Source organism: Equus caballus, chromosome 17 (genome assembly GCF_041296265.1).
Source record: "Equus caballus isolate H_3958 breed thoroughbred chromosome 17, TB-T2T, whole genome shotgun sequence".
Taxonomy (NCBI): Eukaryota; Metazoa; Chordata; class Mammalia; order Perissodactyla; family Equidae; genus Equus; species Equus caballus.
In genome coordinates this window covers 95,303,927-95,331,266 of record NC_091700.1, presented here as the reverse complement: position 1 = coordinate 95,331,266, position 27,340 = coordinate 95,303,927, and the positions used below count along the sequence as shown (strand labels likewise).

General features: G+C 40.0%; 1 long non-coding RNA gene across 2 annotated transcripts in view; it reads right to left on the bottom strand.

Annotated features, from left to right (window-relative positions):
- Positions 1 to 13,507, bottom strand: part of LOC111768638 (uncharacterized) — a 32,321-nt gene extending 18,814 nt beyond the window's left edge. Inside the window, exons 1-2 of one of the 2 annotated variants that reach the window (XR_011428087.1) lie at positions 13,312 to 13,507; positions 2,285 to 2,402 (exon numbers count right to left, since the gene is read on the bottom strand). This is a non-coding gene — a long non-coding RNA (uncharacterized lncRNA). The remainder of the gene's footprint in view (positions 1 to 2,284; positions 2,403 to 13,311) is intronic. The other variant, XR_011428088.1, reaches the window with a different exon arrangement.
- Positions 13,508 to 27,340: the final 13,833 nt, after the last annotated feature.

Here is a 27,340-nt window from a genome sequence, read left to right as displayed (position 1 = left end):
CAGGAAGGAACAGTGTCATCACAAAATATTATCCAGGATTCTCCCCTCCAATATAAGTAACAGCTAACATTTATTGAGTGCTTACTGTGTAGCAGGCACTGCTTTAGCCCACGAAATGTACCATTTAATACTCCATATTTTACAGACAAGGAAACTGAGGCATAGACAGGTTAGAGGAATTGCTGAAGGTCGATCAGTTGATGGAGCTGGGTTCACACCCAGGTACTATCTCTTCCTGAGGTCACGCTCACGGCAACTCAAGTATATTGCCGTGTCCCCACGGGCACAATGTGCACTTTTTGACTTTGCCAATTCCTCTGTGTGGGGGCAGAATCTTCCTTAAACAATACGTGATATACCTATTAACCAGCTGTGACTTCATTTCTCATTCTTACGTCTCTTGGGGAAGACTATACTACTCCCAGATCTGTCTTTCTGATGTGATAATTTCCCTCCCTTCTTCAGGCTTCAGGATGAAATGAGAGAAAGAAGTATATGTCTATCTTTCTATACTTACATATCTCTATCTCTATCTGTGTATCTATATGTACCCATTCATAGCTTTTCCCTTTTCCTGTACAGAGGATTACTTGTAGAGAGGCCTTACTTGGAGATATTCAAAAGTGACAGATTTCTGAGGTGGAACAATGTGTACAATGGTCATTTCATCCTTGACAAAAACAATGAAAATCTCTTAGGTCTCTCTCTCTATATATATAGATATATTATGCATACATATATAGAAATGACATAGAGATATATATGTCTATGTGCTATCTATACACATATACACTTGGGTATGTTAGATAAATGGATAGATGATAGAGGTATGAATATTTTTAAGGGTGAGTAGAGGAAGTTTAATATTTACTTCCTATAATGACTCAATATTTTTCTTCCAAAGTAACTGATTTTTGTCTTAGCCATTAGTAGTGTAGAAATGCGTTCATTGCGTGTTTGGCTTGGTTTCAAACTTCAGGGGTTGAGTATATATCTTTGATGGCCACAAGCTGTGTGATCCACTTTGTGCAACCACTTCTTTCTGTTTATTATCAGAGAAAGCTTTTCCAAGTGAGTGGCCATAAGCCAAACTTCAACCCTTTATGACCTACCTTAGACCCATCTTCTGACCAGCATCTTCACATTATGAAAACTGGGCTGAAATTCCTCCTGATTCCAATTCAAAAGCTTTATGTGCTGGCTATGAATGTCCCTTTGTACAAAAAATAGTATAATTTTTTAAACTCTGTACTGTAACAGAGTAATACAGAGTTATCTCTGTATAACTAAAACATAAAGTTCTATATTTAATGACTGAATTAAGAAAACCTTAATTTTATCTTTAATTTTTTTTCTAGATAAAGAGGCACAAAGCAAATATATCTTTAAAACTTTCTGAACGGAAGCACATAAAAATAATTACAATCTATAATTCAGAGCTTTGTTTTTCATAAAAGTAATAAATTAAGCATTCTCCTTCGAGATTTCTTTATTGTGCAAAATGAGACTGGTTAGGTCAACCTGTTCTTTCTACCACTTTTTGACATGCCAAGTACAAGCATTAACATTCCAAAGAGAAATGGAAAATGTTCCAGGGTTTGAAGAAGGACTACTGATAATCACGCTAGAAGTAGACGTTGATTATTGTTGTCTCCCCTCCCTCGGGTCCTTGAAGATGTTTTCGAGGGAGCAATTGTGAGCTGAAGGAAAGGAAAGCAACGTATTTTCACAGTTTTTAATTTAGTCTGAATATCACACTGAAGAAAGAAATGACAGGCTAGCCCACAGCCAAGGTGTTCCCCGGCACAGTGGGTCCATGTGCTCCCTCTTCACATCGCAAAGCCTTTGCAAGATGACTTCAGTCTTTGTTCAATGCACGAATCTCCCCGATTCCATCCGAGATCCTCCTGCGGTCACAAGGAAGCCAAAACTGAGCAGAGTCCTCTTTTCACACCTGCATTCTTCCTGCCTCTCCAAGGATCCTGCTGAGAGCAGCATGACCTGCTAATTTCAGTCATTGGACATAATCCGCTTCCACCGATGCAAAATAATGTGTAAAATATTCTTATGTCCACGTGCACACACGCAGAAGCCCATTACAAAGTGCATTTCCAAGACATACTGCTTAAAATATTTTTTTATCTTATTTTAGTACCCCCCCCCCCCCAAATGCCTCCCATTTGGATCTTAATTAGCCAATTCTCTTCATAGACCTACGCTATTGAAAGTAGCATTCATTGACTAGCGCACACATTCAATAATAAATATAATGATGGTAACTGACCTTTGTTGCAGAAGTAGAATTTATGTTACGTGAATATTTATCCACAGGGCTTACTTAGGGACATCCTTTCTTACTCTATTTCTTCTGTTTCAGATTTACGGTGCACTTGTCAATGCCTCTGTGGATAGAAACATCAGATCATAAGGATGAGAGCAGAAAATCAGAAACCCTTCACATCTCCAGACTGTAGAAGCTTGTGCTCAGAGAAAAAAGAAAGTATTAATGGATCTTGTTCAAAAGGTCGCGTGTGCTGAAAGTGATATCTCGCGACACTCCGTGAGTAAGACGCAGAGTCACAATCAACGCCTCTGCTGTCTGATTTCCCCTCCTCACGGCACCTCATGTGCTACCGAGGAGGGTTCTTAACTTGGAATATGCATCAATCTTGCAAAAGATTCTAAAAATTGGAAGAGTAATTGAAAAAAAATGATATTTAGTAATGCAATACTACTTCAAGAGGGAAGAGAAAGAATTCCTTCTCAGGGTCATGACAAGGATAAGACCAATGAGAAAAGCCGCGGATGGTTCTCCTGCACGGCCATTGAATCGCTCTCTTCCTGAATGTAAATAATGATATGACAGATAAATGTGCATTACATCTTTTTATTTGTAGGATGTATATTCGCACTAATTCGTTATCTTTAGGTTTAATTGAATGTTTGTAGATATTCAACTGTTACTAATATGATTAACTTTTTATGTATCTCCTAGACTATTTTACTTGAATATGTGTTCAGTATATGTTTTTTGACATTGATTATGCTTGGCTGAATTTCTAGTCTTTCGTGCTAAAATTTTATGCCAGAGTAAACTCCTAATTTCAACTCAGCCTACTACCATGCTTTTATTCTTTTATAGTTTCTAAAATATACATTTTTTGTAATCAAAGTCTGATGTACTCTGAAAGAATTTTTTTTAATTGACAGACATGACTGAACTCATTGAAATAAAAACATTTTGTTATTTCAGAAACTCAGTGGGATAAATTTTTCTTTGAAATGTAGATAATAAACTTAATTTTAAAAATTGAAAAAGAATTTAGACTTTGTGTATATCATCTTCTTAAGAATTGCAGAAGAATTTTTTAAAATGCAATTAAAATGAAAGATAACATTTTCACCTAACAGACCAGCTAAAACTGAAAAAGGGTGACCATGGGCAGGACTGGTGAGAGCAGCGTTCTCTCACCCCGCTGGGGGGACTGCAAATGGCCATGGTGCTCACCAGTGTAGGGAAAGTCTTTAAAATATGCATCCTCTCCAAGGCAGTGATTTTATTTTTAGGAATCCAATCTATGAAAATAACCAGAAATGTTGGAAAGTTATACTTACAAGGACATTCATGCCGAGTCATTTATAATAGCTTAAGTTAATAAGCAGCATAAATATTCAGAAAAAAGGATTTAAGGAAATACTTTAAAAGAACACTTTTAAAATAAAGCTGTAAAGAAATGTTTGTTGGCATGGAAAGACATTGGTGATATACTGCTAAGCAAATGGAGCAGGCTACATCTAGCATAATGCTGATTTTTATGAGCTTACATGTGTTATTATAAATGCACAGAACAAAGGTAAGATAGATATATCCCAAATGTTAGCATCACTTACATTGGACTTGTGAGGCAATGGGAGATTCAGTTTGGTTTTTCTTTTTTATCATTGCCTTTTGTTTCTAATTATTTATTTTTATATTTTCTTCATATAACATCTGTTATTTTATAGAGTTAAAATAGTTTAATAGCTTTTAAATGGAAAAATGGTTAATAGAAATTACGTTTTTTTTTTCTCTCTATTTTTTTCCTTGCTGCATTCAGGAGAGTGGGGGACAATTCCCTTTTCCCAGCCTCTTCTCCCTTCTACTCCACCCAGACCCAGACAGAAGATTAGCAAATCCACTTGGTCATGCTCCGTGACCAACTGCATCATGAGTGAGGTTGCTGTGCATCCAGACTTCGCCCCCATAAATGCAATGTCTTTTTTTTCTTCTTCATCTTCTTGGCCACAGTGGCTCCATGAACTAAGGCTCCCACCCATGCTTAACGCCAGCTTGCTTTCTCTCTCTTTCCTCACGTTGTGTTGTTTGTGTTTGAATTCTTTCATCTCCTCCACCATCTCCTCCTGCCGAGAATGGTGAGATTCCAAAATTGGGTTTGGGCTCTGTGTGGTGAAGAGGAGATCGTGGCTTTAGGTGAGGCAATATTGCCAGTCCTGTTTACCAAAGTGCTTCCTCAGATATTGTGCACAAGCCCAACCAATAGTAGAATGGTATATTGAGTTTTATTTTTCTCCCATCATCCCTTATGCTTGTAATTCCCTTGGGAGCCTGCTAAGTAGGGGGCACTGAGATTTGAGGTAGGACAGCCATTCCTCAGTCACCTAAGCAAATACCATTGAATAACTTTAAGATTGTGCCCAACCAGGACTGGCGTCATGAACCCTCAATCTGGGCTGTCCTGCAGGCCCCACCCATAGACTGGCCTTGAGTTTGGTTTAATGCTGTGCTGTTGTCATCTTAAAATCTTTAATAAACTTGGGACAAAAGGCACTGGGCCCCACAAATTACCTAGCCAGTTCTAGCCTCAGTCCCAAACACTGAATGTTCTTTCTGATAAATATGGCAAAGTCAACATTCACATGTAGATAGATTTGTTTTGCATGTTGGGGAAAAGAACATAGGCATATCTCCTTCCTTTTGATTTTGCCCCTTGATACAAATCATAGTAAGAGCTGTCTTGCTTTCTCAGAAAGCCTCCTGAGTCCCTCCCTTTTGCAACTAAGTATAGATTTGCATTTGAGAATCATGTTCAGAGACGATGTAAAGTCTCTGGGCGCCCTGCGCTCTTAGCAGAAGAGGGGAATAGAAAAAGTTACCAAACAATGGAAAACCATAGATAGTCCATGAGCTCAAGATTCCTGTGTTGTAAGTATTCACTTAATCATGACGGGGGGCTAATCTTTGGGGGGTTCTAAACTTAGTGAAGATGAAATTCACACATAAATGGAGGAGCAAGCCTCCTACGAGGAGCCCAGCGAGGCTCTCTTGGATGTTAACCAGTCATTGATTGGCAGCAGGTCAGCTAGTAAATCAAATCATGACATCATAGAATGCTCGCAGTATTGATTTTTTGTCATGCCATTTCTAAGAAAAATAACATAACTCTCAACCTTCCCCAGGATTTAGTTCAGAGGCCTATGCTCATGGCCTTTCTAATCAATGTCGAATTTCCTTTGGGACAAGGTCAGGAATAGCTGTCTTTGAACAATGACTGGAGATCAGAATGAAATTATTTTCATCTCTTTTAATCCACTGCCCTGCCAACAAATTTATGTTAAATGCATGTAATATTCCAATCTGTTTAAAAGATTTGGTATAAAATGAAAGAACAGAGTGTATCATGAGTAACTGTCTGTTGACAGACTCCGGGGACATACTGTACTTGTTTTAAATTCATCATATTAAAAAGGATGTGGTTCTCTTTGCTAATACTCTTTCCAATTTGTTTACAACAAAATGGGTCAATGGACCATTAATTCAGTTACAAAACTGTCATCTCTGGCTTTAGGTTTTGTACAGCTAATGAGACTTCTCTGGCATTTGCTCACACAGCCTGCTCAGCACTTCACATTAACAATTTCTATTGATAAGGTTATTGGATTCAAAATGAATGTTTACATTGAAAGGGGAAACAAGTGTCAAATATGACGCTCAAATAGATACTCCAAGCTGGAGAAGCTTATCATGGCTTAAATCTCTACTGTTTATTCCCTCTAAAGAAAAGCAAAGACAATAGGAGACATGGGGATAAATGTAATGAAGAGAAACAATACCGAGGTTCTGAGAGGTTAATCCATGCACAACAGAGTTAATCTGGGAGAAGCTGGGGAGGTTTGAGGCTAAAGATTTAGACAAAACTTGCTACTTTTTCATCCAGTTGTATCCAATGAATGACTCTATTTGCAAAGGAGATTTTGGATTTTCAAACCAGTGGGGCAGAAGTTACATCCTTGATTTTTCTTGTTAAACACACTTGGGTACTTGTTTCCAGAATAAATGATGTCAAAGATCTTCATTTTCTTTTCAAACAACAAAACAAAAGGAGAATAACAATACAGATACTTAAGAAGACGCAGAATTTGACCCAAGGCCAAAAAGTCTCTGAGAGACAAACTGTATATTCAACAGATGCTGCAATAATATTATTTTGTAAAACAGAGAAGAAACGCCATTTTATTTTAATGTTCCAAAGGTTAAAAGATAAAAATTACACCTTTGATTAATGATCACTTAAATACAGTGCTTTTAAACAATCATTTATTTTAAAAATTGCATATTCTGCTTTATTAAATCCATCATACAAAGTCAAATAAATGAGATCATATCCGAAAAGGCCAAATATGAGTATGGCTTTGCTTTGCATATATTTGCAAAACATTTGCCTCACAAAGCTGGATGTAAAAACTTTCAAAATATGAGTGAATTAAATTCACTTAAAATTTTCTCAAGGTAAGAAACCAACCATAAGTGGAGGAGGCGGGGTGGATATTAAATCAAATTAATATTTCTGAGAGCTAACTGTGTTCTTTGAATTCAATAGCACACCTTCAAACGTATCATTAAGCACGTGCATGAAAATTCCCACGGATTACATGTGGGACCACATCACATACTGTCAACAATTACCCCATGCTCCACACCTGGGGGAACGGGAAAATCTGAAAACAAAGTAACAAAGACCAAACAAAAGTAACATTACAGCCCTTTGGAGAATGGTTGGCTGGGCGGGGGAGGGGGGGTCAAGGGTTACTGCCCAAGTGTTAAAAATCGGAATTGTCCTGAATCCAACAAAGTGTGTGCGTGTTCTCCCTCATATTTCTGAGAGAAAGATTTTATCTTAATGGCAATTTTCGTTTTGCTTTCCTAATTTGAACTGTTAATATGAAAACATATTCTATGGAATATGAAAACAAGCCTCTTATAAAAGGCGGTTAAATTTTACATATAATTTTAAAAGTATCTTAACCTAAAGAGGTAATACAAAAATTATGATAAAGTCTAACTGCTATTTGAAAATGTATTTACCATTGTTATTTCTATTGCTTAATAAAATGAGTTTGAAAGCAAATAAGACATCTTTATCTCCAAAAGATATGTCATTTGCTACATATTTATAAGTTCATTAGAAACATTATGTTTATAAGAGATTCCTTTTGAATTCCGTTGATGAAGTCATATTTGATCTTATTAGTTAAACTATTTTCATCTCCTAAGGTATCATCTTTATATTGATTAAGTTGAAGTGAACACAATTTATAAAGCAACAGTAAAAGAATGCATTTCTTATGCGTAGTTTTTGTTAATTCTTAGCTACTATTGTGTAACTCTGCTTTAAAAACTAATTTGTAATGTCATATGCTCAACTTCCTCAAGATTATTCAAAAGTTTCTAGGCAAGAACATCCTTAAAATAAACAAAATAAATTAAAATCTAAAAATGAGTGCTTAGTTATCATACTTTGCATAGCTTGCTACTGGAATATAAATAAGACCCCCCAACAACTGACATTATTATTTCATCCAAAGAACAAAGAGAAACCATGAAATTGTCTGAATTTACAGAAAAAAGAATGGTTTTCTTTCTTTTTTTTTTTTTTTTTCTCTCTGGAGGACAGAACAAGGACCAATAATTGAAAATTACAATTACAGGTAGACTTTAGGTCAATGCAAGTCAAGATGTTTAGAATTACAGCTGCACAACAATCGGAATGGCTGCTTTGAGGTGTGGTGAGCTCCATATCACTGCAATTATTTAAGAGAAAATAGAAGAACAAGAAAAAACACCTTTCTGGTGAAAGCAAAGTCTTTATGGGCTTAAGCTAAAGAGCCCATAAGGCCTGTCTCAGTGGAATGGGTTACATTCTGCAAACACGAGTGAGTCAAAAGGCTATCATTTCAGGTGTGCATACATATATTTACCCAGGATTCATATAACTTTAGGAACAATGGGCTGCTTTTGAAAAATCATGATGAGACCCATTCAGGCTAATACTAGAGACAACTAACTAAAAATTACCATTTTTTAAAATGTGAAAAGTCTAAATGTTCCTCAAAACATTTAATCCTTTTCCCCTTCAGTCATCTCTCCCTCTCCTTAAATCACAAGGATGTAACTCAACTCAACTCTTTCGGGTGCTTCCCCATACGTCAATGTTTGTGGAACAGATGGACATACACGATTGTGTGTTTGGATACAGCCGGTCCCCCCAGAGGATTCCAAAGAAGGTGACAGGCAGGGCAGTGGCAGGAGACCATGGAGAAAGAGGAAGCGAAATAGACAGAGGCTGTTGAGGGCAAATAACCCCTGACATTTGTGCAGGGAGAAAAGAAACAGATTTTTTATTTTGGCTTTTTTTTTCCCCTCAAATAATAGCAGGTACAAGTAATGCCCCCGGGGCCCCTGGGAAGCCTTTCCTACTCCTCCAGATCTGACTGGGGACCCTGTTATGTGGTCCCAGTCTCCAGTCCTTCTTTCTCTCCTATCTCTACTGTGTACAAAGTGACTGAGCATCAGTGTCCGCTACGGAAAGTAAGATCCGGGAGCAAGGCAGCTCTACTTCCCCGTTCCAGAGCTCATGTTTATGCAGTGCTCACGGTGTAGTCTTCGTGCAGTATCTCCCTTGATCTTAACATCAGTTCTCTAAGGTGGGTACTACTTGTCCTGCCTGAGACAGCATGACACAGTGGATACGAGCTCGGACTTCGGAGCCAGAAGTGCCTGGGTTTTCATCCAGGCTCTGCCATTGTTAGCTGTCTAGCCTCAGGCACGTCAATTACCACCGTGTGCCTCCAGTTCCTCATCTGTCAAAAAAAGGATAAAAATAGTGCTTCCCGCATAGAGTTGTTATGAGCAGTAAATAATGACTAAATATAAGGCACTTGGCACAGAGTACATAAGTAAATGTGAGCCAGTATGACCCTGGTTTTGCAGATGAGGAAACTGAGCTGTGGGGAGCCCACCTCACAGGGAGTGAATGAGGAAGTTATCTTACTCATAAACGCTATGCAAAGAGTCTCTAAAGCATAAAGTAGAAAAACGTTATATTTCCAGAACAGAGAACAACCATAGGTGATCGACGAGTGTTGCTAGAGGGAATGAACGGTTCGTTCAGCCACCAAGGCAAGCTGGCCAGGGACACACGGGAGTCACTCTGCAGGGTGGATACTCGGGACCCACAGGAGCTCGAAGATCTGTGCTTGAGAAGCTGTGTCCACGGGGAAGCAGCCTGGCTGAGACCCTAATGGGAGGTGGTTCCTAGCAGCTGACGGCTATTCAGAAAGTCAGTTCTTTCTTAATTAATCAGAATCATTACACACCGTCGACCTGCAGATCCATCTCCAAAAGAAATCCTGTTAAAGCAAACATGTTATCTGTAAGACGTGACGAAACAGCTTGGGGAGGGGACCCATGGGTGCCGGGGACAGGGACAGGCTTAGGAAGTATTCATTTACTCAAGAGACGTTGAACTGAGCAACTACTATGGACAGGACACCACAGTAGGTGTAGGCGTTGGTGAGGCGAAGATAGGTAAGGCCAGGTATTTCCAGCCCGGGAACTAAAGTCTTTCTTCAGTGGTTGATGACAGGGAAAATGATTAAGTACTTAAAGATGGGGAATATATCTAGATTCTCACTTTGCACCATACATTAAAATTAAACCTTAGATGTCTTAAACAATTAAATGTAAAAGAAAAAAATACAAACTATAAGTGAATAATTATCTGATTTGTTGGTAGAGTAGAACTTTGAAAATGCACAAGCTCAGAAAAAAAATTGAAGAAGGTTGCAAGATGATAATTCAAAATGAATATGTGTGAGTCAAAATATCATGAAAATAACAAACAAGGAAAAATAGTTAAAATAAGCTTACAAAGTCAGCAATCGAATGCACCTCGCTGCTCTGCAGGTCACTGAGCCCTGCTGCGAGCTCACCACGCCGTCATTTTATGACCAGTCCAGCTCCAGGCCAGCACTGGGATTGCTGCTTTAGTGTTTTGATGTGCTCCCAACTTCTTATGTTGATTTTAGAGTTTCTCCTCCAACCCTTGACTGCTTGACCTTGGTCCTAATACACACTGGAATTCTTATCACGTCCCTTCCTCAGATGGGATCCTATCACATCCCCCAGAGTGCAGGCTGAGTCCAGCCCGAACCACCTTTTGAAGTGGCCTCGTCCTGTTTCCCTTCTAACATCAATTCTATTATTGACACCCTCCTGTAGAAGTTTGCTCTATTAATTTTTGTCCCTTCCAGGATTCTTCCCCACCGGTCTGCTGCTAAAAGTCCAAGCGTGCCTCAGAGCTTAGCCTAGCAGGTGGTGAAAGATGCTGGAAAGAAAACATCGATGTTTGTTTTACATGGCAAAAATTCATTTTTTTGGTCTCCTAATCAAAGGGTTCTCTTGGATTTCTGTTAAGAGATCTGGAGTTTTCCAAAGGACATAAGACACCCGTGGAGCAGAAAAAGGAGTCTGCTGTTTTCTGGTAAAGGGTGAGCCTACAGATCTACACATCCCTGAACTGAGTTCACCAACTGAGTGCTTACAAAAGTCATCATGCTTACAAAAGTCATCATGTCAAGATGCTTGGGACCTCTGAGCATGTTTCAACAAGATTTATGAAAAGTTTTCTTCTTCATAATACGATAATATTGCTTATTTTAAAAGTTGTACATTCTTTTACAAATTACAGTATTAAGGAAGACAAATATAATTAGGTGTTTGTCTCCAGTTGTTTACATTACGTTCAAACTTGAAACTCCTGTCAAGTCAGAAAGCTGGGAGGCTAATTGAAACGGAAACAGGAAACAACAATACACTCCTAACCCACGAGTTTCACAGCCTCATTAAAACTCAAAACGTGGGAGAGTTGTGAAAGGAACTAAGGAGAACGTCCTACAGCACAGAGGCCAGAGATCAGGCTCCTCCATTGATGTGACTTCCATTACATGATGTTTGTTTGCACCCAGGGGTCAGATGTCTAATGGAGAGGCCTGTGGCCTGCAGTATTTATGTCATTTTGCATATTTGTCAATGAATTAGAAGACACAAAACATTGCCTAGGGTGTAGACTTGAGATTTTGCTATATTTGGGGGTATGAGGTCTTTTTTTGAAGAAGCAGCTGGAAGAAAGATGTTTTTAAATGTATTATTGAAACTCCAGTCTAACCATGAGAAAAACATCAGACAAATGCCAATGGAGGACATCTACAAAATACCTGACCAGTCCTCCTGACACCGTCAAGGTCATCAAAACAAGGAGAGCCTGAGAAACTGACACAGCCAGGAGGAGCCCAAGGAGATGTGACAACTAAATGTAATGTGACTTCCTGGATGGGATTGTAGAGCAGAAAAGGGAAGTTGGGTGAAAACTAAGGAAATCTAAATAAACTGTGGATTTCTGAGAAAAATAACGTATCAATATTTGTTCATTAATTGTAACAAATGTGCCATACTAGCGTAGGATGTCAATAATAGGAGAAATGGTAGAGGACACGTGGACACTCTCTGGACTACCTTCTTAATTTTTCTGCACATCTAAACTGTTCTAAAAAATAGTCTAGTTAAAACTGAAAAATAAAAAATATATTTTACTTAAAGTCTGTTACTAAACTTCAAGCAAGATAAATAACTTTGGTAGGTGATAATCCTTACTCTTTTCAAATATTTTTCTTTTTATTGAACAAAAAAATGTAACAACCTATGTTCACATTCTCTATTTTTTTTAATTTATGGTCTTAAATAATTTTTTTGAGAATTTTTTTCCTAATTTAAGAGTAATGACTGGTCATTGTAGAAAATTAAGAAGATACAGGTAAAAAGAAAAAAATTAAAATTATGCGAACACATACAACAAGCGGGATAGCTCAGTAGGGAAAGTATGCTTCCCATGTCTGAACAGCTGAATATACAAAGATTACATAATTTATACACAGCTAACTTATAGCAGCTGCGTAGCGTTTCATTATATGATAGACCATTCTTATTTGGCCAGTGCATTATTTTGGGACATTAACATTCTTTACAATCTTTTAGAGTTATTTTTAAAAACCCCACTCAGCCGAGCATTATTTCTGTTAATTGTTGCATATGTCTGTAATTATTTCCTTAGCATAAATGCCTAGAAATGGGATTTCTGAGTCAAAAGCTATGAATAATTTAAAGATGTTTTAAATGTTGCCAAATCACTCTCCACAGTTGTGTCGCTGCACATGCCAATCAACTAAGTTTGAGAGTGTCTGGAATGTTCGTTCATTAATTAGATCAGCCATTCAACAAAAATACTTAAAGAAACCCTTCCATGTGCCATGTTCTTGTCATAAAAGGCTCTATTAGAAAAATATAAAACAGATGACAAGAGGATTTTCAAAAGAAATTTTATATTTTAAAACTATAACATTCTGCACTAAAAAATGTATTTTCTTTCCTTGTGGCTCCGTTATGAAATATAAATTAACATTATTAAATATAAACTATATTAAGTAATGAAGGGAGAAACAGACATTTACGGGTCCCTCTATATATTTTTTCTACTTCCCATAATAACAGGGCTTCAATTAAAATCAGTTCGTAAGCATGTTTATTTTGAAAAATTGGAAATTTATCAATTGAACCCCGTGTGTTTTATGTAAAACAGTCAGTATAACACGCTATTGTAGAAGGCCTGCCTTTTCGCCAACAGAATGAAGTGGGTAGGAAATATTACTCTACTTTCTGTACATCGGCTGCCCTGGCTGCCCCGACCCGTGGTTCCAGCATTATGGGAAATGCAATCTTGGATGTCATTGCACCATCCCTTGTCCTCAGAGCCTGCAGAGATCCTTTCAGAAGTAGCCACCCCAGTCCTCTTATGATCCTTGCAGGTCAGGAGGCTCTGCGGCCTCCGCACAGCTAGGCTCCTTCAGAGTTTGGGTCCCTACTGGTGGAGAGACCAAAGACCTCTTTCCCTTCTAAATCTGGAACCAGTTCCTTCTCACCTGGGCACGGTGCCTGCTCCCCGGAGCACGTCGGTGCAATCCCCGGCCTGCGCTTTCTCTTCTGCAAAAGAAAGACCCAGCCTCAAGGAGAAGCAGCTTCTACTTTTTAGTCCTGTTGAAATGCCCAGGCAAAATCTCACGAAGCTACAACTACCTGCTGGAATCCTGCGGAGGGAAAATACAGAGGAAAGAGAAGACAAAAGAATATTGCAAACTCTTTTTCTTTTTCCAAAACAGGATCTGGCCTAGTGTAGATAGTGTTATCGCTATCCTGACATGACTTCTCCAGTCATCTCAATTTCCCAGGAATTAGTAGACTGAGGGGGTTGGGGGGTAAGGTCTTTGAACAACTTAAAACAAAACCAAAAAGAAGGATTCATGTTGGGCTTGGAGTCAAATAGAGTTCACGGCTTTAGATCAGGATCTTCAGATCCCCGTTCTCTGCGCTCGGAGCTGCAGCAGACAACATTTTAATGCAGGCGAGGTTCACTCAGCTTTCACCTTCTGCCCATATCCTTGTCCACCTGGACAACCTTCCTGCCTTAGCATCCTCAAGCTCCCATATTTGACACTGGCATTTCCTCCACTTTTCCTCTCAAGCCGAGGCTCTGCGTGCTCTCAAGGTGAGCTCAACAGATAAGCAGGATCAGGTAAGCAAGAGCGGAAAATCCTTCTGAGACTAAGCTCTAAGTGTACAAGCAGAGATGTAACATTCAGGAAGGGAATGTCACGCCCGTTCCTGGGAAAGGTTGCTGCCATAGCAAACCAACAGGAGACCATTTGGAGCAAGTGAATGAATTCTGCCTTCTGTAAACTCAGGAGTACAGTGCCGTTGGCTCACCATGAATGCAGTTACTCTGCTTACTTGGAAGGGCTGCTGTGAACAGGTGGGGAGCTGGGAGGAGGGTGCGGTACTACACATTTTCAAGAGTTTCTGAAGCAATGACAGGCACAGAGGCATCTGTTCACCATAATTTTCTACATAAAGGGTTTGTTTTTTTTTTCACTTAAACTGAATACCCTTCCTCTCCACATCCAGCCCACTCCTGGAGTCAGGATTAATTAATCCATCTCTGGACCTGAGTGACACGTTGTTTACATGTCCATGAGTGTACTTGGTTTGGCTCTGTCGGAGTTGTGTAGCTACTTGTTTCCTCTATCAGACTGTGAACCGTTCCACGGCAGGGGCCAGCCTCGTTCCTGGATTCCCTCATTCAGTCAGCAGTGTCCTTTTCTCTGCTCTAAGGGAGACTGCAGTTAAGTAGCTGAGCTAGATATATCCAGCAATGATAAGCCAACGTGGGGGTGTAGAAGTACATGAAGAAGATACTAGATTTCATTGCTAGAACCAGCAACTGGGCTGTTTGTCCTTATAATCTCACCACTTTGCACAGAGCTTGGTGCATCCTGAGACCTCTGTTTGCTGAGCTGAAGTTGTGTCCAAAGTTGAATTTAGATTCAGACTCTCGTCCTCTTCCTGCTGGTTATGTAATATGTGGCCTTTCCCCTGGTCTGTCAGTTCCCTAGTATTGAAAATAAATTATCTGTGTAAAAAATGAATAGTATTCTAAAAAATGATGCCGCCCTAAAGATATGCGAGCAGACAGTGCTTCTTCAGTTTCAACACTAGAATGCATTCTCAGTCTCCAAAAAATAATAGTAGTCATAAAGCTAGCTAAAAGATGCGGCGATGATCTCGTAGTCCAATCTGATTATTTCATGGCTGGTAACACTGAGCGCACATAGGTGGTGAGGAGGCCTAATGATGGCAAACATGGAGCACGTCGCGGTCTCTGTATAAAGGATCGAGTAAGTGCATCTATCTCAGGGTTTGGAAGATTTTATTTAACCCCCCACCATCTCAGCAATTAATATTAATAGAAATTCCACAGTTTCATGTTCTGTGTTGAAGTGTATTTAAGTTGACTTAATGTTATGTTGTATCTCTTACAAGACTGTAGAGGTTTTGGTGTGGGGACTTGATCTTTTACATCTCTTATATTAATATCCTCATCGAGGGTTAGCTCAGTGAATGTATAAATAATCTCTTTGATCTGGATTGGGTGCTAGTTCTATTTGAATCTACTAACATTTTTCTTCACTTTGATCCTATTAGTCAAATTGAAGAAAATCTTTCTAATCAGGATGGCCCATTTACCTCTAAAGAATTAGGTTTCTTTTTGGAAGTTAACAGAATTGAGTTTGTAAAGATTTGAGAAAAGTTCTAACATATAAATTTAGTAAATAGATACATATTCCTTTGACCAATAAACTTGTATTATTTTATAATCAAAGCTCCAGATCCTTTATTAAACATTTTCTTCTTAGGCCATAAACAGAATAGTTTACATGAGTTAGTCCAAAGAAAAGGCTCGTGAGTTTGGGTGGGAGATATTTCATGATTCGTGATGCCTCTCCCTGTACAATCAGTAAAAACTAATCTTAAACACCCTTCATCATTTGTAAAAACTGACCCTGCAACATTCTGGGATAGTTACCTCTTCCTTTTGTCAGAAACAAAAATGATTTAAAATGCTTCTAAAAGAATTTCAAAGATAAGTGCTTTCAAAAATCACAAATAACTATTAACTGTTCATAAAAAGGAGTCATAAATCCTGATGTGAAGCCAATAGTGTTTAGACAAATTTAGGAGATGACATTCTGGACCCAGCAACACCTAGAAGATCTTTTCACACATCATTTGGTTTTTTCTTTTTGATGGATGGATGAGCAAACTTTAAGGAGTTAATGGGCAGATAAAAGTTGAAATTGGAAAGGACAGTAATGTTAAGACAAGTTAAAAGCTCTTTTCGACCCCAGTTCCCAACACTGCCTCCCCAGCTGTTTCCCCTGTGAACTTTTTGTGTTTCATTCATTTTGCTGGAATTGGAAATGGAGAGGCCAAGAAAAGGCCATCTCCTGCTTCATTGACTAAAGCTATCCTGCAAGCGGGTTTAATGGGTTAGAAGCGAATACCAGTGACAGTTCTAAGGAAAGTTACCAAGTGTTTCCAGTGCCTGCAGAGGCCCCCCTGGGGCTCTGACTTCTTTGCCTTTCCTCCCAGTCTCCTTTGCTCTTATCTGTGGAAGCTTCCAGGAGAAACCAGGGGCATCTATTCAGAAACAAAACCCAGGGCTAATAGAAGTGTGCAGAGCCTCATTAAGGAAGGGTCTGGTAAAGAACCAGCTGTAATTACAGCTGACTTAAAAGTGATGGACCCGTGAACAGAGACTCTCTAAAGAGAGAAATCAAATTTCCTTTAAATTTGCAAACTATTGTTTTCTTTTGTTTAACCCCTACAAAGGGGTAGTTCTCTTCCGTGATGTGAGCCCTCTTGGTTATGCTCACTTTCTCTGCACGCTTCTGTTTCGACCATTTTCTTACATCATTTTCCCACGTGGTTTCTGCAGATGCACATCAGGGAAGGGGCCACAGACGAGTGAGATTCTTTCTATCAACTGAGCACAAGAAAGGCCTTTCTCCCCTAGTTCCTCCAAGCATGTACTTTGTGATATCTATTTTTCCCTTTTTGTTGGAATATTGTATACAAGAGAAAAGTGCACAATTCATAAGTGCACAGCTCTCTGAACGTTCGCAAACTGAAAACTCCTGTATAAGCAGCACTCAAACTAAGAACAGAACTGGCCAGCACATCAGTTTCTTAGCACTGCTAAAACAAAGTCCCACCAACTCGGGAGCTCGAAACAACAGACATTTGTTCTCTCACTGTTCTGGAGGATCAAGGTGTGGGCAGGGGTGGTTTCTTCTGGAGGCGCTGAGGGAGACTCTGATCCACGGCTCATCCTAGCTTCTGGCGACGGCAGCCATCCTTGGTGTTGCTTAGCTTGTAGGTGCGTCACTCCGGTCTCTGCCTCCGTCTTCACGTGGCCTCCTCCTCGTTTGTTCTCTCCTCTTCTTATAAGGATACCAGTCATGTTGGGCTAAGCCCCACTCTGATGATGGGCCTTCACTTGATTACATCTGTAAAGACCCTGTTTCCAAATTAGGTCACATTCATAGGTACTGGGGGTTAGGACTTCAACATATCTTTTTGAGGAGACACAATTCAATTCATAACAATCTGTTCCAGACACCCTCTCACCCCCCTTCCAGTCAGTAACAACCCTCCCCAAGGTGGCTGTCAAGGATACCCACTATCCTGACTTCTGACCATAAGTTTGTCTTTTGAACTTTATTTAAATGATGCATAGCAATTCTTTGTGCTGTAATATGATTTTTAAGGGTGGCTTCCCAAACATTAGCACTCACTCAGATTCTCTGCACTGGCCCCACCATTAATATTCCTGACCAACAATCAATTACATTATCGGCATATAGTTTTAAGAATAAGTTAACCTATCACAAAATTATTACGCAATTATTATGAAGGGAAGTGAGGACGTTCAGGACATGCCGCCCCCAAATATGGCACCATGGCACACGGAATATTTTAGGCTGGAGGAGTTTGAGAAACTGACACGCCCCCACCTTAGACACATCATAAGACCCTTGTGTGACAGGTGCCCTCCCTACAGCCAGAGGAAAGCAGCATCCTACCTCCAGGATGAAGGGACACTGGGAAGAATCCAACTGAACAGGACTTGTTAGGTTTCCTTCGGTTCACTATACTTACCTAATACTTCTTAACCTATCATATCCTTCCATGACCATCCGCTCTCCCTCAAACCTGGCAAAAAAAATACTCAAGTTTAACCATTTATTCAGATCTTCATTTCCTTATGAAGGTTCCCATGACATAAAACATATTAAACAAACATATATGCTTTTCTCCTGTTAATCTGTCTTTGTCAGTCTAATTTCAGACCCAGCCCAGGACACTAAGAAAGTTGACGAAAACTTTTTCCTTCCCTACAGAAGAAAGTAAAGAAAGTTTGTTTGTAAGCAATGATTCTGTAGCAGTGGTAAAGCTTGAAACGAATGCATCAGAGACATTCAGGTCAGCCCTCAACATTTCTAGCATAGGGTGTGCAAGGAATGCCCCGTCTATATGTCTCCCACCTAATTTCTTATTTTTAGCCACCAGGGCAGTAGAACCTTAAAATCGGTTGATTTAATGTATCTGCACCCCTTTCCTTGGCCTGGGGCTAAGTTCTGGGGAGCTATGTGCTGGGGAACCAGAGAAGGGCTTGTGGATCACTCAGGTTGTCTGTGTCTGCCGGTGTCTGCTGAGACATCCGCAGGCCATCGATTGCAGGCTATCAAAGCACCTCGGCCTTTGAAACAGCCCTGTTTGTGTTGCACACCCCAGCTCTAGCAGCCTTGTCCTCTCTTTCCAAGTTCCCAGAGAATCCTCCTGCTGCTCCTGAGCCGAGTGAGGGCCCTGGGATCTCTGAGGCCATTTCTTTGCTCTCGGCTGCCTTGGGCTTTGCCATCTTCCCAGAACTCTGCAGGGAAGCAGGTGGGAGCACATCCTGCTCTTATCTCAACCCCTTCCCCTGGGGTCATTCTGCCCAGCCCCGGGGACTCTATCTCGTGGGGAGACGGGAAGAGAGGGGAGTTCTATCTTGTTTTCTGTTCTAATCATTCTCCTAATCATTTTGTCTCAGCCTTGGCCCTTCTAAGTTCTTAATATATCCCTATTTTAAGACCATGAACACAACATGGACAACCTGGTTGCGTAACTGTGGGCAAGTTATTTATTCTATTAAAGACTGTCCTCATCTGTAAAGAGGGGATAAGAACAATTTCTGCCTCAGAGGGTTTTTTTTTTTTAAGGAGGGGAGTTGAATTAACTGAGTTTATCTATGTAAACACTTACAACGATGTCTGGCACATACAGAGACTCTATAATATCAGCTATTATTAAATTATTTATATGCAGCTTAAATGAGGAAGTGGGGACAAAATAAGAAGAGGAAAAAAACTCGACTCGTAAATTAAGAACAAATAATTATTTCCTAAACTTAAAAAAGTCATTCTAAACCCAATAACAGGATGGTAGAATGAAGAAGTGTAGTGAGATGCCAAGAATGGAAATCTTAATTGCGCTCTGTTTGCTTCAATATGGTAGCTAACGGGATTGTGAGAGTTTGAGGGAAATCCTCGCATGTGACCCAGACAGGAGACTCCCCTCTACGAGGTGAAAAACCTGGCAAGCAAATAAGCCAAAAAACAATTCTTTTTGGTAAGTTTAAGCCATTCAAAAAAGATAAAGTTAAGGTACCCATTTCATCTAAAAATATGGAAGGAGAAATAATGGCATCATGGAAACTATAATTAACTTTTCAAATGACCACAGAATTAATTAGCCAATGAAGTAAAAGCCATGGGCTGTCAACACAACAATTAGTCCTCACTGGCTGAGTAAACACAGATGGGGAAGTAGTCACTTCTAAATGGTTTTTCATTCTCTCACTTTCAGTGGTGTCAAACATACAACAATTAAGACTTAACTAGCATGTTAAGTGACACTGGTCTCACTGAATCTGAAGATCACTTTCACAGTAAACACTTTGTTTAGAGTGCCATACACCCAGTGGGGGAGAATAAATATTAAATGGAAATGAAACTGACACCTAAGGTCTCCTGTGTCTGCCATGTTGACAGTCATCTCAGCTGGAATGCACGGAAGCCCAACTGGATATCTATTGTACTCTCCAAGTCACACTCATCAACAAGTGGGGAAGCTTTTGAAAGAGAATTAGTGAGCAGCTGCTCTTCCTCTACATTAAAATGAGGGGGAAATGTACCTAAATGCAGCAGGGGAGACAAGTTGTGTGGGAGATTCAACGGACTTATGAAGAGTAGAAGTTGCTAAACACAGGCAGGTACTAATAAAGCTAATTGCAGGATCTTCTTTAAAGATATTACAAAATCAGAGCATAGTCTGTGAACATTCGTGTACATTGAGGCTTCAAATTAAGATAAATGGATTAAAGGGAGCAGATTAGGGTTGACTAGGTGCTCTGAGATTTCTTCTATCTCACAGTACTGCAATGATTAAAGGATGCAAATACTGAGGAAGTCATGTAACACTTGGACCTATCTACAAACTTTCAGCAAGTCTTAGGAACTTGATTCCAGATTCAATTATGGCCGCTACTTTTTCAAGCTACTTTCTGTGTAGGAAGTCACTACTATAAAATAATTGGGTGGATATTGCAGAGACTAGTAATAGAAAAAGTATTTAAAAATTCTGATATGACCATTAATTATTACATGTCCTGGCTGTAAACCATGAATTACCCAGAAAGTGCTTTCCCAATGAGTGACTTAAACAAGAAAGCTCTGGTTCATTTTGTTTTCTTTTGTTAACGTAAAATGTTTATTAAAATTCAATGGAATCATTCATATTGTGCAGAATAATATTTACTTGATTGGGGGGAGGTTTGTGATATATTGGTCTTAAAAGAGTAGATTACCTAGCAGTATGTAAATAATCATTTCGTTATTTTTTTTTTAAGACATGTTTATAAGCACAAGAAAAATGAAAAAGTAAAAGAATATAAACTAATTCATATTAGCAATATCACTCAGAGATAGAATTAAAGGTAGCTTTTCTTTCTCTTCCTTGTGTTTTCTAAACTTTCTAAAATTAATATGTATTATTTTATAATGAAAAGCAAAAGCTATTATAAAAGTAAAGAACATTGTGTTATAATGGTGAAGAATGAGCTAACAGTCTCAAAAAAAACCATTATCGTGGAGCAGAAAATGCCATCACAATGAGTCGGACTCGTACCCGCTCAGCCCCTGATCCTCTCCTCCAGCCTGGGTGGAAGCAAATAGGTTCATGTGGATGGAGAGGAGAGGCGATAACATCTACTTTACAATATCAGCTGGCTTAACCCAAGGTTGCAGAATAGCCTGACATTTCAGCGTAAGATGAATCATTTGGGTGGGAACTTACTCTGATGAAATAGAGCCACCCTCCAAAAATTGCGCCACTACACCCAAACTCAACTGTATGCAAAGTGACTTGTCAACATAGCTGAACTCTCCTGATGGATGTGGACTCTGCTAAAGTGGCGTTTGCAGAAGTCGGAACAAGGAATAAGCCAATTTTCTCCCTTAGCAAAGGCTTTCTCCACGTTACAAATGAATTCCAGGGCTAATGTTTAAAATTCACAAATATCTTTTCAAACAACGTAGCTTTTTTATTTATTAAAGCAAGTTCTTCATGAAATGCTTTTGTGACCTGAGTTAAATTATATGTACTTTGCAGTAATAAATTGTTTTTCCGTTCAAATTAACAATTTATTTTTAATCATTAATTTACATAAGACCTTCATGTTAGAATCAAAGCAGGACCATAGAAATGGTTGAGAGAGATGTTATTTGCTATCTAAACCTCTTTAAAGATCTCCAGCAAAAGGAATTGAGCCTCTGCATGTGTACTGGTATAATAGAAACTAATTGCCAATGTTTATTTTTAAAAACCTACTGAAAAGAAGATCGGATGAGAGTAAGTTCTTATGTCTAGACTTAGAAAGAGGGCGAGTGCTTTATCGCTGGAGCATCAGCCCATGGTGGAAAGCAGTGAGATAATAGAGGGAAACCCCGGACTTCTTTAAGGGAACACAGGGCCGCAGGCTTTATCTCCTAGAGTGTGGTCTGGGGAGGCTGCAGCTTCTTTGAGAAGCCTCATGACCAGCAGAGTTTCTGAGTTCTGGAGTAGCAGCTCCCTCCAAGGGTGGTCTGCCCACCAACAGCATCATCTTCACCAGCAAGAAGCAGACTTGGGGCCCCACTCAGACCTCCTGTATCAGAAGCTCTGGGCAAACTCAGCAACCTGCTTAACAAGCTCTCGCAGTGAGTCCAAGACACACTCCAGCTTAAGAACCTCCGCTGAGGAGGAACAAGAACCAAGGGAGGTGTCAACCACAATGGCTGCAGAAGCCATTAATAATTAGCACTCTTCCCCAAATATTTCCTGGTCTCTTTCTGGGCCTGCAGGGGGATTGTATTGGCCTATCCTAAAAGTTAGGTGTGGCCGTGTGATCTGTTTCGGCCAATAAAATGTGAGCAGAAATGACACGTTCCATGTTTGAGATGATGGTTGTAACATCTGCTAGGGCCAGTAGGGATGTGGATCAAAACCCCAGCTGACCCTTGAAGATATGTTACACTAGCAAAAACAAACCTTTACATTTTTAAGCCACTGATTTTGGGGAGTTGCCTGTTACCTCAACATAACCCAGCCCATCCTGACTGATACAAGAGGTCCGAGGACCATGAGCTCCTGCCCAGACCATCCCACCAATATAGCTGATGATGCTACGTATATCCCTGGTGCAGTTCTCATCACCAATGTAGCCTTAGAGGATCCCTGGGCTTCCTAAGAAAGGAAAGACACGGGCAGAACAGAGAAGAGAAATAAAGTAGAAGAGGAAAATTGTACACTCAAAGAAGAAAAAAATTGTGGTTCTCATGAACGTAGGTTGCAGCAGGGAAAACAGGTAACTAAAGCTAATGTGTACATGTGAAGCTCAAAGACCAAGCATGGAAGAACCCCTTAGCAAAAGAAATTGGCAAGAGGTCTTTCCATTGGTGCCATCTCAGAAGAAGGAGTGGAGAAGGAAGAATGGAGGTGACAGGAAAGACTGAGCATTCAAAATCAGAACTGATGGAGCTAAGCTATGGTAGACCATATTACCTTGAATTAGACCTGGTGTTGTTGTCTGCTATAGATGCAAAATTAAGGCTGATGATCATGTTAAAGAGAAATGTAGAAATCTACATTTGTGCACACCTGATTTGTGTCTATAATTTTTTAAATCTTCTAGTTAAGGAAACAAAAATACATACACTCATGGTCTAAGAGATGACAAGGAGGAGATAACAGGGCAATGAGACAGAAAAGGCTTGGAAGATGGAGGTACCTTAGAAAGGATGGTTCTGGAAAGCCTCTTTGAGAAGTGACACTTCTACTTTCTAAGTTTTTGAGTTGAGTCTTAATGATGGAAAGGAGCCAGCTTTTCAAGATTCTAGGGAAAGTGAAATCTTGGCAAAAGAAGGAGCATGTACAAAGGCCTGGAGGCAGGTATTAGTGTTCAAGTGACAAGAAGAATATCTCTATGTCTATGTCTCTAGAGGGCTTTCTCAACCAAGACTGCCATGAGAATTAAACACTATGGGAAATGATGTGAGTGATGACTTTCTCTGTTCTCTCAAGGTTGGTACCACTCTAGATGCACAGAAGAGAAATCATCACATACAGTGTGTGCTTAGAGCACTATGGCTAATTCTCACAGAACCCCGGCTGAGAGAGGCTAGCTGGAGGATGGGATGCTGGAGTGAGAGTCAGATGAATTCAGAGAGGTAGGCAGCAGCCAAGAGAGGATTTTAGGGCTTTTTAATGAGCAGTGGCAAGCATTGGAAGGTTGTAAGCAGTGAAAGGCTACATTCTGACTTACGTTCGTAAAAGACCACTGGCTGCTATTTGGAGAATATCAAGAGAAAAGACACGCAATCAGGAGGCTTCTGAATTATTCCAGAGGAAAGATGACAAGTTGAAGATAGCTGGAATGGGAGATGATGAAAAAAGTCAACTCTAGAATATAATTTTAATGTAGAGCCAGACTTGCTTAACAGAAATTCATGAATCAAATACAATTCCTAAGCAATTAACGGTCAGCGATGCCATTAAGGATCATGTGGAGATGCCAAGTTGACAGCTGAATATATGAATTTGGAGCTCAGAGGAGAAACAAAGGCTAGATATGTAAATAAGAGCCACAATGTGTAAAAGTATTTAAATCATATGATAAGATGAGATCGCCTGACTCTATCAATTTCTCTTAGAAAGTCCCTCAAATCCGTCTCTGCCTCTTATTTCTACTGCCATTAATCTTCGTCTCCTAGAAGCCTCGCTGAAGCCCTTCTGTGCCTGGCGGGGGGTCTCTCTCCTCAGCGGTCCTTCTTGCTCATAACTCTAAAATTTATCTTCCTGCTACACAAATTAGACCACTCTTTTATTAAATAAAAGCTGAGTACTCATTATGTGCAAATCTCTCTGTTAGGTGCCTTTGTGATTCAAAGATGAATAAGGAACAGATTTTGACACTAGGGCCTTGTAGTCTATAGAAATGACATGTTTGTAAAAAAACTATATTTCAGGGTAGAAAGTGAAAAGAGCCTTAGGAAGGAACAGAAAAAAATAAATATTGTGAGAGTTTTAGGAGATGAAGAGGTGACTTTTTGTTTCATTGATCTAAAAAGTCTTTGTTGGGAAGGTTGTATTTGAGTTGGAAGGAGATACCAGAAAGATGTCTTGACCTTGTTGATGAAAGTTCATGGTCCTCCACGGTCCCCAGTTTTTCAAGATTTCCTTAATTGGCTCCTCTTCCACTCCCTGACTTTTAAACGTTGGCGTTTTTAAGAATTCAATGTTAGGCTATCTTTCTTGGTGCATCACTCATTCCTTAAGCAAGCTCATCTACTCTGATGGCAAATCCATCATGGCCTTCCAATCTATTCCCAATAGAACATTTTTTAAAATGCAAACCCGATCCTGGCAGTGCCTGTTCAGAGCCTGTCGACAGTATTGCTGTTAGGATTAAAATCCAAAATCTGAACCCCGCCCCCACCTCTCTCCTGCTTTTTTCCTCTTCACTCTCTGAACTCCAACCGTTCCAAGTTCCTCCAATAAAACACCCTCCATCCCGCCGCAGTGCTGTTTTCCCTGAGATTCCTTGTGTTTGCAAAGTTTCTTCAACAGGCCTGAAACCATGTTGCTCTCATTCAACATTGCACTCCCAGTTGAAACCAGACCTGGATCATCACAAGCGCATTTTCATTTTTATTACTTAAGGCCCACATGCTATTCCACTGTTTTCTGACTTGACTTTATGCTCCATCTTGAACACACCTCACCCTCTACCACTTCAATGTCATTCTACTGTCATGTTATACTTTGTGTTTCCACCTAGAAATCTAGCATCGCAACACTTTGCATTAAAACTCTCGCCATTTTGGAAGGCATCCCTCCTCCCCCGTGACCATGATAGTTCTGCCTGCCAGAGATGGTCTCCCCCCTCCTCTAAGCTTGTGCTGTTTTCTCTGAGTTGTCCCAACTGACATGGGTCACTACTGCCAGGCTCTATGACAATTTGCATGAGTTTATTACCTCTGACTCCCAGGATTTTAAATTGTCAGGTGGTAAGGACTATGTGTTCCATAATTTTGGATGCACTGACAGTACCTACCACAAAGTTTTTAGAATTTGGGAAGTATTCAAATCACACTAGCAAAATGCATGAATAGTTACCAAAAAAACCAGTTGACACTTAAAGGGGTTAATACTAAGTTATTTGGAAAATTCTCAAAGGTAGAATAGTGCGTTCCTGCATGACACTGGATAAAGAGAGAATTATCATTCTTGCACGTGGACTATGATTTCCAAAGAGCTAAAAAGAATTTTCCTATTCTATGATTTTAAGCAACACAAATGGTTGTTTCTAATCCATTTGTTGTCAGAATAATGGGATGTTGCAGAGTCATGACAGCTTGCATGACCTTCCACAGGCAGATGGTCAGGGGAATTAAGCCAGACCAGAGAGGGCCCAGTTAGAGACGTGTGGCTGTTTAGCTCATAGGAAAATATGGTATGAAAGACAAACAGACATCCTGGCCATCCTCAAACACTAAAATGGCTCTCTGATCGAAGAGGAATTAGACTTATTCTAAATGGCCCCTAGAAGGCTTCTAGGAATAACGAATAGATATTTCAGGGAGATGCATATTTACTTAAGATAAAGGAGAGCATTCTAGCATCCAGAACTCTCCAAAGGTAGAAAGAATCACCTGCAAATGTACTGAGTCTCCTTTCACTTGAGGCATTCAAACTGTGTAAATATCTAACAGGAAGGTTATAGGAGATTTCAAACATGTCAGGGTTGGACCTAGCACCTTTCACACCTGAGGTCCTTTGATTCTATCATAACAACAGCCAAAATGTACAGAGCATTAACCACAGGCCAGGTCCTGTTCTAAGCGTTTTATACGTATCACCTCATTTCACTGTCACAACAACTGTTATTACACTCAAGATTAAAGATAAGAAAACTAAGGTACAGAGACATTGAATAATTGCTTTAGTTCCCACAATCAGTAAGAGTTTGATACCAGGAAATCTTCTTTCAGAGAGCAGGCTTTTACTTTGCCTCCTGTAATCACATGGCAGATGTGAGTCCATCATGGGAAGGGGCTTGCATAGAAAAGTGAAAAGGAAGGTGGAGAAGTGACATGGTCTCAGGGGGGCTGTGTGGAGACAATGTCATCTTATGAACTGATGGCACAGACATTTGCCAACATGAACTCTAAGAATGGCTCGAGGCACATGCTTCCACTCCATGTGAAGAACACAGACAAAGGCCACTAAAACACACTGCTTCATAGCAGCCCAGATTATATTTTGAGATTATAAAAACAGTGTATTTTAATTCTCCTTACAAATCAAGTTTGTAATGTCCTGCCCCATTAAGACTAAGCTCCGAAGCTTAGTGCCCCAGGAAAGAAAAGAGAAGGTACCATCTAAAACCAAGACAGTACACAGGGTAGAGAAGAAGGGAGACATGATGTGGGGGAGTTTTCTACCAGATAGAAAGGGAAAAGAGAGGGGGAAATAGAAGAAGAAGACAAGAAGCCTCATGCAGGGGCCTCACATGGGTTCAAACTTCAGAGGGTGAGACAACCCCAGATATGTCAAGATGGATACTGAACATGGAAGGTCTCTGGCCCAGCTTCCCATTTTGGACTCTGGAAGGAGACTGTCGTGCCTGATGTCCCTGCACCAGCATAGGGGTATGGGAACAGCACTCTGCTGGCATCAACGTTACAGACCATTCCCAGTGGTGGACATGGAAAGTAACTGAGACAAGAGCCAGAGGGCTACAAAGAAGTTTCCATCATGAAGGGTGAGATTGCCCCCAGAAGCCAAAGGGTGGAATGCCTAAACCAGAGGCCAGTTGGAGGGCCCAACCAAGACCCACAGATGATAAATGCTAGCAAGAACAAGGAGCTAATCGATGTGGGATATTGAAAACACTGGTCATGGTCAATGCCAAGA